Source organism: Camelus ferus, chromosome 22 (genome assembly GCF_009834535.1).
Source record: "Camelus ferus isolate YT-003-E chromosome 22, BCGSAC_Cfer_1.0, whole genome shotgun sequence".
NCBI classification, from domain to species: domain Eukaryota; kingdom Metazoa; phylum Chordata; class Mammalia; order Artiodactyla; family Camelidae; genus Camelus; species Camelus ferus.
The window spans coordinates 17,918,952-17,932,808 of record NC_045717.1 but is presented as its reverse complement, the minus strand read 5'-3'; the positions used below and the strand labels follow the sequence as shown (position 1 = coordinate 17,932,808).

Here is a 13,857-nt window from a genome sequence, read left to right as displayed (position 1 = left end):
CATTCCCCCTGCATATAGGCTTCACTCCTTATTGCCCCACCCCCAGCTTCTGGTGACCACCAGTCTGCTTTCCATCTCTATGGATTTACCTCTTCTGGATTCTTCATATGTGGAATCATAAATGTGTGATCTCTTGTGTCTGGCTTCTTTCATTCAGCATAATGGTTTCAAGGTTCATCCCACTGGAGATGAATCAGTACTTCATTCTTCTTTATAGCTGAGTGATATTTAATTGCATAAATACACCACATTTGTTTATCCATTCATCCATTGATGAACACTTGGGCTGTTTCTGCCTTCTGACTACTGTGAATAATGCGGCTGTGAACATGTGTGTTCATGTACCTGTCTGAGTCCCTGTTTTCAGTTCTTTAGGAGTGGACTGGCTGGTTCGTATGGTAATTCTGTTCCTCAGAAAGGAATCACTAAACTGTTCTTCCCTTGTGGCTGCACCATTTTACATCCCAGCCAACAGCATATGAGGAGATCTCTCTTCTTTTAATCTCTGCCCCTTCAAGTCTGCTGGGGGCTTCTGGAGCCCCAGGAAAAGTCCTTCCCCACACTCCTGCCACACTCCACATTTACCCACATCCAGATGTCTTTTTGATACCATCTCCCTAGTCTGGCCACCGCTGAGGACTCTGGTGGCCTGGTAACCGCTCAGCCCCATCTCTTCCTAGGGCTTGGGCTCCCTGACCTCTGGCACAGGTGATGGTACTTATTATCACTCTTCCTCAACCTCCTAGATGTGACCCATTTCCACCTCCATGTCTCTGCCTGTCCTCTTTCTAAATGTAGCTGTGATCAATGCTTCTGCCTCTCCATCCTCTTCTCTGTCCATCTTCTGGACTGACATCACTGACTCACTTTCCTGGCATCCACTGTCGTCCCAATATACATGACTTGCAGATATCTTTCTCATGATGGGCCTACCTGCCTCCTGGGTGTCTCCCTGAACAGCCCATGGGCCTTTTAGACTCAAGGTAACCCAGGGTTTCTCAGCCTTGGCACTGTCGACGTTTGGGACCAGATCATTCTCTGTTGGGAGGGCCGTCCTGTGCACTGTAGGATGTTGGATGGCATCCCTGGCCCCCACCCACTAGATGCCTGTAGCACATCCCCTCCACAGTGTGACAACCAAAAGTATCTTCAGACATCACCAAATGTCCCCATGGGGACAATCTGCTCCAGCTGAAAGAATTGCCAGGATTGCCCAAATCAAACCATAAACTCAAGTGCTGGTGCTTGTCCAGCGCACACTCTGTGCCAAGAACAGGGCTGAACATCCTGCAAACAGCATCTCATCTATTGGTCATCTCCTCCACTTTATCTTTCTGCGGATAGAGGCTTACAGGGGTCACATGACTTGCCCAAGATCGTGTGGCCGGGAAGCCTACTCTCAGTGATTCCCCATCTTCAGGCCCCTCAACTTGCTCCTCCTTCCTTGTCTCCATCTCTCTAAGGTCAGAGAGCTGGGCTGATACCCTCTCCTCTCCTTCTCTGTTCCCTGGAAAGCCACATCCAGCTAGTCACCATTGTGGACATCCTCCACATTCCTAAAAAAATAAATAAGCTCCAATGTTTTTCCTTTCTTTGTTTTTTTTAACCACTTAACTTTTTTTTTTAAATCAAAGTATAGTCAGTTTACAATGTTGTGTCAGTTTCTGGTATACAGCATAATGTTTCAGTCATACATATACATACATATATCCGTATTCATATTCTTTTTCATTCTAGGTTACTACAAAATATTGAATTAGTTCCCCGTGCTATACAGAAACTTGTTTTTTTTTTTTTAAATCTATTTTATATACAGTAGTTAATATCTGCAAATCTTGAACTCCTAATTTATCCCTTCCCACCTCCTTTCCCTCTGGTAACCATAAGTTTGTTTACTATGTCTGTAAGTCTGTTTCTATTTGCTCAAATGTACTTTAAAACAAACCAACCAACAGGGGGCGGGGGCAGGGCTTCTCCCCTGCTCAAACAGGGGCCATGGCTCCCCATTGCTCACCAGATCAACCTTCAGCCACTCAGACTGGACTTCAAGGCCCTGCATCCTTCTAGCTTCCCTGTCTCTCACACCCCAAGTCCAGGGAAAGCCATCTGACCAGCCACACCCTCCGGTTTCTCTGTGCCCGAGCCCCACCTCCTCTCTTGCACCTGCTGAAATCCAACCTCTCCCTGAAGTCCTGGCTCAGATGTCACATCCCTCATGTGGCCCTGACCTCCCTTCTGCCTCCTCCATCAGAGCAGCAGAGCTTCAATAATTTGCATTGCCTCTTCTTCACCTTGAAACACCACCCCCTACCACCCTTGCCGCCTCGTGAGAGCTTCATGGAAATGAAGAAGGATCAAGAAGTCATTCAAGTTTACCACCTGCTGGGGCAAATGGGACATCTTATGCTTATTTTAGAATCCCCTCCTTCAAGCTTTGAGCCTTCTGCTTCTTGTTTTCTGGAATTTGGGAAAGATTAGTGCCCTAATATTTTCAAAACTCAAATTTAGAGATCTTCAGTCTCCTCCTCTGTCTTCATCTTAATCCAGACAGATGGTTTTTGATCCTGAAATTTCAGCCATTCAAAATTATCTGTCACCATTTTTGCCTTAATTAACTAATACTTAAGAGTTTTCACTCAGTGCTCTTCCTTTTAAGCCTCATTTACTTTAAGCAAAATTTATATTGCTATTACTACATCCACGAGATTGCAGATTTGATGTTCAGGCCAAATATATATTTTTTCTTCTACACAACAAAACAAATCTCTTAGTAGCGGGAGGGTATAGCTCAGTGGTAGAGTACTTGCTTAGCAGGCACGGGGTCCTGGGGATTGAATCCCCAGGACCCCCATTAAAAATAAATAAATAAAAACCTAATTACCTTCCTCCTAAAATTAAAAAAAATGAAAAAAAACCTCTCATTTAACATAAACACATAGAATAGAAAATGTTCCTCCAAGTGCGCATCTAAAATTACAGAGCTTAACAGCTAAGGGTAGTTGTATCACACTTTGAGAACCAGCCAGAGAAGTTTCTGTGAGGTGCAGGCTTGTAAAAATTCATTCATTCATTCGAAATTTATTCTTCTTTCCAGTTTCACTTAGATGTAATTGACAAATAAAAGTTGTGTATATTCGAGATGCACAACGTGATTCAACATTTATTCTTGTTGTTTGTGTTTCAGCCGGGGACCTGATATCCAGCCTCACATTGTAGCATCCCCTGTTCCCCATTGCAAAACCCTGAGTTACAACCCTTCACTGGTGGGAATGTCTGTATCTGTTTCCCCACTTGAATCTCAGTTCCATGAGGACAGGGATTTGGTCTGTTTTTATCCTCTGCCATATTCTCAGCATCTGAAACAATGGTTGGAACACAGTGGGCACTCCACTCTTGCATGGACTAATTCTGAGCCAATCGCTGCCCAGTCCAGTGCCAGGTGATCCTGGGGCCCACTCCCAAGGAGACCCCAGTCTCAGGAAGAGACAGAGTCAGGATTTGCCTGACTGGAGATTGCGCGTGGACTGGGTTGGGAAGTTGCTGCTTTCTCTGAACTAGGACATGGAGTTAGCAATCAGGATTTGCTGGTGAGGGAGAAGGCTGGACGCTCCCCAGTGGTTAATGACAGCATTCAGTGGGAGAGCATATAGCTCAGCGCTAGAGTGTGTGTTTAGCATGCATGAGGTCCTGGGTTCAATCCCCAGTACCTCCATCAAATAAATAATTAAATAAATAGACCTAATTTCCTTCCCCCTGAAAAAAAAAAAAAGTAAATAAATAAGCCTAGTTACCTCCATAGTAGCAGTCAGCAATTACCTAGCACTTACTGTGCTAAAAACACACCTTGAAACAGGGTGTTGACTTTCTCCTGTGAGACGCTCACCTGTGTGTGTGTGTGTATGTGTGCACTGTAGAGTATTTGGCTCTGGGGTGTTTGGCAGTATCCCTGACCTCTACCCACGAGATGTCAGTAGCACCCCAGCTCCTGGGGGTGATGACCAAATATGTCTCCAGACATTGCCAAACATTGCCAAATGTCTCCTGTGGGGGTGGGTTGCAAAACTGCCTTGGGTCAGAACGAATGCCTTAAAGCACTGTGACAACCTTCTAAGGTGGGCATGTGGTAAGGAAGAGATGAAGCCATTTGAACTCTCTGCCTCTGCACTCTAACCATGATGCTCCATGGCTTTGCATTTGGCCTTGGTCCCTGGCTCTGCCCCCTGAGTGTCCAGCACCTCTCTGGGCCTGCTCCATCTCTTGGCCCTTCCACCAGGCCAACCAGACCTCTTGCCTGGTTGGCCCCCAGAGTCAGGCCCTACCAGGCACTAAGTCTGTAACTGTAACTGCATCAAGAATTTATTTTTGAGAAATCAAAGGCTTTGGAGTGATCATCCCGAGGAAAAAAATCTGAACTTCTTTGCCCCCTTTTCAGCTTGTTTATGGTTTACTGTAGTTTTAACTCTGGAACTCATTGAGAGAGGGGCATCACAGCTTCAGTCTTCCCACTGTCTGACCCGGCCCCTGCCTGAACCCGACAGTCACGTCTCTCCTTGAGCCTGTGCCTCAGTTTCCCTAGATGGGCGTGCATGGTCTGGGCCTTTGCTCTCTTGTCTTCAGTGGCTCCCCTCCCCTCACCCTTTGACAACTATTTTTGGGTGTCTGGTCTGTGCAAGGTCATTTGCTTGGCCCTGGGGACACAGTGAGGAGCTAGAGGTTAGCTGTGAGTCCTCCCACTTGTCTGCCCACTTACCCAGGTCAGCCACCTGCCCATTCACCAGGGAGAGGTATATCCAGAGGTGGGGCTGACTCTGGGCACATCTGGAGCAGATGGGCTGGCCAAGGCCAACATGCTAGTTGGAGGGTTCAAGGTGACTGACAGTGGGTGGCTGGAGTGGGAGGAGCAAAAATAGAGTCTGTGCTGCTTGTTGAGGCTGGAGGTGCTCCGGGAGGGAGAGGCTGCTGCTGGTTGCAGAGCCCTAGGCAGGTAGGTTGGACCCAGGATCCAGAGGGAGTAGAAGGGCTGGCTCCCAAGGGCTAGTGGAGTCTAAGGATTTCTGGGGGGTCCCAGATGAGGCTCCTGGGAGATGGTGGGGCACCAGGGGTGCTGGCTTAGGGACCCCTGTCCCAACTTGGATTGGAGGCCATCAGGGGTGCTGATATGGGAGGAGATATTAGTGGTCCAGCAGGGGATCTGGGCGCTAATGGGAACCAAGCAGGGACAGGGCGGCAGGAAGCCTGATGGTTTGGGGCCTCCGGGTGTCTTAAGTCTTTGTGTCTTGGCATGTCTCTTTCTCTGTCTCTCTCGGTGTCTTTCTCTCCAGCTCTCCAGCTGTCACTCTCTCCAACTCAGTTTTCCCTTTTTGTCTCCACGTGTCTGCATCTCTGTCTCTCCTTTTCTCCACCTCTGGGGGCCGCGCCTCTGTCCCCACCCAGAGGCTGGCAAGATCTGGGGAGTGCCAGGGGCGGGCCTCTCGCAGCCGCAGTCCGGGCGGGGTTAAAGGGCCCGGTGGCCAGACGGCGCGGTCAGAGCCGAGGTTGCGGCTCCGGCTCCGGCGGATCCAGATCGAGGGCCAGAGGCCGAGACCCCGCAGGGTGAGTGCCCCCGGGGTCGGGGGTGGGAGGGTGCTGTAACCTGAGCGTGGCCGCAGCCCTGCGGGGTAACCTGAGGCGCAGGAGCTCGGGTGCTGGTAGCGCGGGAGCGAAGGTCTGCGCGGCGGGGGCACAGGTGGCCCCAGGGATCCCCAGGACCCAGGACCGGACTGCCAGTGCTGGGCTCTCGTGTGTGTGTGTGTGTGTGTGTGTGTGTGTGTGTGAGCGAGCGAGAGAGAGAGAGAGAGAGAGAGAGAGAGAGAGAGAGAGAGAGAGAGAGAGCGCGCGAGAGAGAGCGAGAGAGAGAGAATGTGGGTGTGTCCCCGACCAGCGCTGCATTTGTGCGCGGTTTCCTCTGTGTGCACCTCGGAGTCCTAGGTGTATCCTCTCCGGGTGTCCGTGGTGGGAAGGGCCTCAAGAAGACATCCCCTCCCCATCAGGACATCTTAGACGGATTGGAGCCCAGCCTTGTGATGCCTCCTTAAGGCTGACTGGGTCACTGGGACTCCACCACTCCTCACTGTCCTAAAGGAGGGGGTAAGCGTCCCACGGATGGACTTGAGGCTTGTGGTCCTGCGGTCTCCATGGTCCCTCTACACATCCACGGCAGGCACAGAGCCTCCAAGTGCTCCTCTATGAGAAGAGGATGCCCTCCTGGGCCCCCAGAATGGGCTGTGAGGGTTGCATGAGTTTCTGCAGTCGGTCCCAGCGGGTGCTTGTTAGATGCTGGAGAAATAATGCCCCTTGGTGTCCCTGGGGCCTGGCCCTCGACCCTTGGACCAGGGGCTGGCTAGACAGCCCGGCCAGGCATGCAAGGCAGCTGAGGTCCACCAGCTGCTGAGCCTCAGGCTGGAGGTAGGAGGGAGACAGGGAGACAGTGGGGGAGCTGGGATTTGAACAAACCAGCTCTGGCTGACCCCCAAATCCTGAACACTTTCCGATGGCCCAGCCTCTCTTATAGCCCAGCTTGGGTTTCTGAGTAGTAACATTAGCTCTGGGCCTGTGTCTGGCTGTGACCTGGGTTGGTAGCCACAGAGGGGCTTGGATGACTCTGGAGACATTCAGAGAAGGGGATCCCATCTCTCCTCCCTGCCAAGACTTCGGCCTGATTCCCAAATCCCAGATGTTTGGGTAATAATAATGAATGTGATGGCCGTTGAGAGGTACCTTTGATCACGGACTTATTGTCCCCAATCAAGCACTGAGCTGAGCATGTGAAAATTGCCGCGCAGTCATCTCAGCCCCGTGAGGTGGGTAATATGGCTCCTGTCTTATGAATGAGGAGACTGAGGCTCCAAGAGCTGCAGACACTCACCTGAGATCACACAGCTGAGAGGCAGAGCTCTTCCGCCTCCTTTCCGAGGCCCACGTCCACGCGTGGCCACACTTGATGAGGACGGTAAGCGAAGACAATTGCAGCCCTGGAATGATCTAGATTACCAGTAGTTTTTTTGTTTCTTTCTCTGCCAGGATCTCCTTTGGGCCAAAGAATCTGTGGCAAATGCTTATAATATGCCCAAAGCCGCAGTGAGACTTCCTGCTCCCCATCCTGGTCTTGACATCTTGGCCTGGCCCTCATCACTGCCCCTGAAGTGCTTTCTCAGAACCCCAGAAATTTGGGGTAGGCCCCCTCATGACTCAGACCTCCTGAGGCCTGGCACTTTGGAAGGATATGAATCTTGGGTGGGGAGCCCTTTTGCATAGAGGAGGTCAAAGGGGTACCATGAACCAGGATGGGGGCAGGCTGTTTTGATGAAAGAGAGGAGAGCAGAGCTGGGATGTAGGGAGGTGGGGCCAGTGTGGGGTGCTTGGCTGTCAGGCTGTCATGGAGGGAAATATGTACAGCACCTGAAGTTCAAAGAGAGGCAGCGATGTGGTTTCTGGTAGGCCAGGGTCCACATTACTGCATTCCTTCTCATGAGCCCACACACCTAGTATGACAAGTCCCTGATTGGTGGCCGGGCTAACCTGACAAACCAGCGCTTCCTGGGCGTGGGCCTGCCTCGGAGCCAGGTGCTGGCACTTCCATCTTTAGATAATGCCCGTCCCAGCAGGGCAGGCGGGGCCACCTCTGCCAGGGCGGGGCTGCTGAGGACATTGCCTGGTGTCTGGGATGAGACTTGGGGCTGGTACAGAACAAAGTGGGCGTGCCAGCCTCCCAAAGCATCCTGAGAGTGTCAGCTTTGAATTTCTTTCACTTTTACAAAATCGTAATAGAAAGAGGAATGATGGCTGAAATTTTGCATCTTATGTGCCAAGCCTCATCTTATGGAAGTATTCCAACCAACTTTGGGAGGTAGGTCCTGTTATTATCAACCCATTTTGCAGACTGGAAGATGGAAGCTGAGGATGGAGACCTCACTCACTCCAGGCTGCTTACTTGGGGAGGGACAGAGCTGTGATTTGAATCCAAAAGTCATTTGAAAGGGTCACACAATCCCCAAACAACTTTTCATTTTATTTTTAATTTTTTCAGTTGAAGTGTAATAATAGGTATAGGAAGGTACACATTCTAGAACTGGAATTTTTGCAAACTGAACTCACACGTGTCACCAGCACCCAGATCAAGAAAGGGAATAACTGCCTGTGCCCCAAAATATGCCTCCCACCAATGGAAGCATCTTAATTAATTTCTCATCAACTTCAACTAATTTTTAATAAACTTTATTTTTTAAAACAATGTTAGGTTTACAGAAAAATTACCCAGAAAGTATAGAGTTCCAACATACCCCTTCAGCATCTTGCATTAGTGTGATGTATTTGTTGTGATTTATGAGCCAATATAGACATTATTGGCTATATAAACCATTATGAGCCAATATAAACAATATAGAAAACACTGTTATTAACTAAAGTCCACAGTTTACATTAGAGCTCATTCTTTGGGTTGTGCAATCAACTAATGAATTTTAAAATATTTGGGGGGGAGGTAATTAGGTTTAATTAATTAACTAATTTTAATGGAGGTACTGGGGTTTGAACCTAGGACCTCATGCCTGCTAAGCATGTACTCTACCACTGAGCTACACCCTCACCCCTCAACTAATTAATTTTAATAGTAAATTAAAACACTTTTCAGTGGGCAATATGTGCTCATGGTATAGAAAATTGAAAAGCCCCCAAAGATGGAGAGGCGGGAATTAAGTCTCCCTTCCAGTCCTGCCCTCAATTCTTCTAGGCCCCTTCCTGAGGAAGCTACCATGATAAATTTCTCAAGGATCCTCAAAACTTTTTTTTTTTTGCACTTAAAAATTTGAGGCAAAATTCATCTAATAGAAAATAGCTGTTTTAAAGTGAACGATTCAGTGGCTTTTAGCACATTCACAATGTTGTGCAATCACCACCTGTTAATCGTTCCAAAACATTTTCATCAGCCAGAAAGGAGACCCTATCCCCATTAGCAGTCATTCCCCATTTTCCCTCCCTCCAGCCCCTGGCCACCACTAATCTGCTTTCTGCCTCTGTGATTTACTTATTTGGGATATTTCATATAAACTGGATTATACAGCACACGGACTTTTGTGTCTGGCTTCTTTAACTCGGTGTGATGTTTTTGAGGTTCATCCATGTTGTTCCATATAGCAGTACTTCCTTTTCATTGCTGAATAATATTCCATCATATAGATACACCTCATGATATCCATTCATCAGTTGATGGGCATTTGGGTTGTTTTCATCTTTTGGTGATTGTAAATAGTGCTGCTATGAATATTTGTTTGCAAATATCAGTTTGAGTGCTTGTTTTTCACTCCATGGGTATACACCTAAAAGTGGAATTTCCGGCTCATGGGGTAATTCTATATTTAACTTTTTGAGGGACCACCAAACTGTTTCCCACAGTGGCTGAACCACCTCAAAACTTTTTCGAGCATGTTCTTTTGGGGGGTTGGACAAAAGTCCTCCTGTCTTGGGGGAGGAGGATCCCAGCTGTGGAAAGTAGAGGACTTCCCCAATGCACCCATTTATTGAGATCCTCCCATGAGCATCAGGTGGACCTCTTTCAACTATTCCCAATTTGTAGATGAGAAGACTGAGGCACCAGTGGTGAGATCCAGTTGGGGACCACAGCGTGTGTTCTTTCTGCCAGGAGCAGAGCTGGTGTCTGTCCCAGGAAAGACTGCAGCCCATGCCTGGCATGGAGGGGGTGGAGAGGTGGGCACAGGTCTTCTCTGGCTCTCCCCAGGCACCCACCCTCCCAGAGCAGTGACCTCTTCTCCAGGGCTGGTGCTTTATCTTGTTCCAATTCCTTCCCATTTCAATCCTTCAGGAAGACATTTTCTTGGTCGGGATATCAGCTGGGATTCTCCTAGATGGGGGTGGGGGTATTTGCTGTGGCTCCTCTAGAAAGTCCTCCAGCTCCCTCCGAGGGCTACTGGAAAGCTGAAAGGTATGACTCTGAAAGCCATGGCATACAGCGGTGCTCAATAGTTCCTTTGAGAGCAAAGGAAGGGAGGTGGCTGGTTGCAGTGAAAAACAGGCTGTAGAGGCAGAGCTGGTCCCTGGAGGATGAGGGGGAACTGGCATGAGGAGAGCTGGGGGAAAGGCATGTCAGGAAGAGGGAACAGCATGTGCAGAGGCTGTGAGGTGGGAATGAACTTTATCTGTGGCTGGAGTGGCCAGAGTTGAGTGAGTGAAGCGGAGAGTGGTGGGAGACAGGGGTCAGGAGACAGACCACTCAGGGCTCTGGGGTCCATGGAAAGAAACCTGAATTGTGTTCAGAATGTAGTGGAGTGGGGATCACAGGAGGATTTTTAGCAGGAGATGGTCATGTCTGATTTATTCCTAGGAAGATCTTTCTGGCTGCTGTGTGGAGAATGGAGTGGTGGGGGCCAAGGATGGAACTCAGGGGACCAGTGGGAGGAGGCTACCACAGTGGTGACCTGACACATGTGGGATCATGGGGATGGGGAATAATGAATGGATGTGAAAGACGTTAGGATGGATGACTGGCAGGAGCCAGCAATAGATCAGATGTAGGAAGGAGGAAGGAGGTGAGATGACTCTGAGGGCCTGGGGGTCACCCCTGGGGGAATATCCAGAAGGTGGCTGGACCTATGGGGGTGTCACTCAGACATGGGAGGCACCTCAGACTTGGCTCATGGAAGGGGTGAGATCCTCAGGAGATGTGCACAGAGACAGAGGAGACTGTCCAGAACCAAGCTCTAAGGAATGTCAACAGTTACAATTTGGTAAAGAAAGAGGGGTCCAAAAGAGGCTGAGAAAGGGGATCTTTGTGTCTGAGGTGGAGGATGGGGCTTTGGATGCCAGGCTGGGGCAGTAGGGAGCCATGGAGGAAGTTAGAGCTGGGGAAAATGACAAGCTTTTAGAAAGGTGTCTGGTGGGTGGACTGGGAGCCAGACTTCAGCCAGGTTGCCCAGGGGTTAGATGTGACCCATGTGGCCCCCTGTTGGCTGAATATGTTGACTCCACCCCCCACCCCCCAGGAGTCTTGGGCCTGCCAAGATGGTGACCCGTGACCCCAACCCTCCTTTCTGGACCACACACAGGAAAGGTCACATCATGGTGGACCTGGAGATCATCTCTTACAGCCACCCCCAATTTCAGATGGGAAAATGGGAGGCACCTGTAAAAGAGAAGGAGTCAGGATTAGAACCCAGCTGCTTATGGAGAGTGTGTGTGTATGTGTGTGTGTGTGTGTGCATAATTAATAAGAAAGCCCCCTTCATTTAATTACTAACTTCACTCAAGCCTTTGCCCAGGTATCCCTCCCCAGAGAAGCCTCCCTGGACCACCTCATCTGAAAAAATTGAAGAGTTGCTCACCATCCTCTTACCCGACGTGTTAGTGTTCTGTGGCTGCCATTAGCAAATGACCATGAACTGGGTGACGCAAAACAACACAGATTTATTACCTCACAGACTTGGAGGCCAGAAGTCTGAAAGCCAGGGCCACACTCCCTCCCTCTGGAGGCTCTTGGGGAGGATGCTTCTTTGCCTCTTCCAGCTTCTGGGGGCTCCAGGCATTCCTTGGCTTCTGGCTGCATACCCCTCCCTAATCCTGCCTCTGTCTTCACAAGGCCTTCTAATCCTGCCTCTATCGTCACAAGGCCTTCTCTCTCTTTTTTTTTTTTTCTTCTTTTCTACTTCTTTTAAAAATTGAGGTACTGGAGATTGAACCCAGGACTTCATGCATGCTAAGCATACACTCTACCACTGAGCTATATTACCCTCCTCCCTGGTCTTCTGTGTGTCAAATCTCCCTCTGTCTCTCTGTTACAGGGACACTTGTGATTCCAGCTAGGACCCACCTGGACAATCCAGGATAATATCCTCGTCTCTAGATCTTTTATAAATTATTTATTTATTTATTTTGTTGAGGGAGGTAATTAGGTTTATTTATTTATTTTAATGGAGGTACTGGAGATTGAACCCAGGATCTCATGAATGCTAAACATGTGCTCTACCACTGAGCTGTACCCTCCCCCACCATCTCTAGATCTTTAATTTAATCCCACCTTCAATGATTTTTCCATATAAAGTCACATTCCCAGGTTCCAGGGCTTAGGATGGGGTATTGACGGGAGGGGGCAATATTTAGCTGCTCCCCCATGCCACTTTACCTTCTTTAGATGGTGTCCTAGCACATCTGTTGGTGGTCACCTCCCCTAAGGGCTGGGGTCATGTCTGTCCTGCCATCCTTACGTCCCCATGCTCAGAGAAGAGCCACACACATAGCAGGGGCTCAGAAATGAATTACTAACTGAATGCTGAACAAATGCATGTTGAACCTTTGGTGTAAGGCATGGCCTGTGGAAGCTAGAGGAAGGTCGCAGTTCTTAGTAGTGTCTGCTAGCTAGCTTCCCCGGTACGCCTGGGGAGAATCATTAGCCATCATTAAATTGATAAAGAAATAAATACCCACAGCTATTTCCTATGGAGCATGTCACCTGGAGCTGCCCGTGGAAGAGGCAGCCCAACTGCACATCAGCTGTCCTAGTTCAGAGCATCTGCCCAGGACTTGTGACTTGGAGCTCTCTGTGCTTCATTTGGGAAGGTTGCTTGCTCCCCACCCCATCCCTACCCCTACCTGGACTTTCCAGTGGGTGTATCACCTACATCAGGCTGTCTGTATTTCAAAAAATATTTTTAATTGTAGTAAAATACACATAACCTAACATTTACCATCTTAACCATTTTACGTGTATAGTTCAGTGGTATTAAGTGCATTCACATTGTCATGCAACCGTCACCACCATCCGTCTCCTGAACTTTTTCATCTTCCCTGGCTAAAACCTTCTATCTATTAAACACTAACTGCCTATCCCCTCCTCCTTCAGGCCCTGGCAACCACCATCCTACTTTAGGTGTCTATGAATTTGACCACTCTAGGGACCTCATATAAGTGGAATCATACAGTGTTTATCCTTTTGTGTTTGGCTTATTTCACTTAGTATAATGTCATTTAGGTTCATTGATGTTGTAGCATGCATTAATTTCCTTCTTTTTTAAAAAACTTTTTTTAAAGGGAGGTACTGGGGATTGAACCCAGGACCTCGTGCATGCTCTACCACTGAGCTATACCCTACACCCAGCAATTACCTTCCTTTTTAAGGCTGAATAATATTCCACTGTATGAATAGACCACATTTTGTATATCCATTCTTTCATCAATGGATGCTCGGGTTGCTTCCACCTTTAGGCTGTTGTAAATACTTCTGTCATGAACATGTGTGTGTCTAATATCCATTTAAGTTCCTGCTTTCACTTCTTTTGAGGATCTACCAAAAGTGGGATTGCTAGAACAAATGATAATTCTATGCTTAATTTTTTGAGGAACCACCATACCATTCTCTACAGCATGGCTGCGCCATTTTACGTTCCCTCTAGCCATACATGGGGTTCCAATTTCTCCATATCCTTGCCAACACTTGTTATTTTTTGGTCTTTCTTTCTTTAATAGTAGCTATCCTAATGAGTGGTCATGTCATCTCTCTTGTAAGTCAGACCATTTCTTTGGGTCCTTCCACATTTGGAGATGACCCACCCAGCTGCTGTCTCAGGATGAGGCAACCAATAGAAATTTCACTTCCACATGGGTGATGAGGTTGGGCACTGGCTGACGGAAGAGTCAGTAAGTTGGAGTCCGTAGTCGGGGGCCCCACTGGCAGGGGTGGGTGGGGATTGAGGACTCAGCTGAGAATCTGTGCTGCAGGGTTCCTTTAGCTGTGTCACCCAAGAAGGTAGGGGCACAGAGGGAACTCTTGGCTGGTAGGACTGAGTGGAAAAAATTGATGAGGGCAGGACCTGA

At 48.6% G+C, this 13,857-nt stretch overlaps 1 protein-coding gene across 5 annotated transcripts in view; it reads left to right on the top strand.

Moving 5' to 3' along the window:
• Nucleotides 1–4,959: 4,959 nt before the first annotated feature.
• Nucleotides 4,960–13,857, top strand: part of LOC102520014 (cytochrome P450 4F22) — a 28,799-nt gene continuing 19,901 nt past the window's right edge. For 2 of the 5 annotated variants that reach the window (XM_032465391.1, XM_006194601.3), the window contains exon 1: nt 5,447–5,592. The gene's annotated coding sequence lies outside the window, so the exon portion shown is untranslated. Of the gene's footprint in view, nt 4,985–5,446; nt 5,593–6,835; nt 6,989–13,857 lie in introns of those variants that run through there. The other 3 variants (XM_032465390.1, XM_032465388.1, XM_032465389.1) reach the window with 3 other exon arrangements.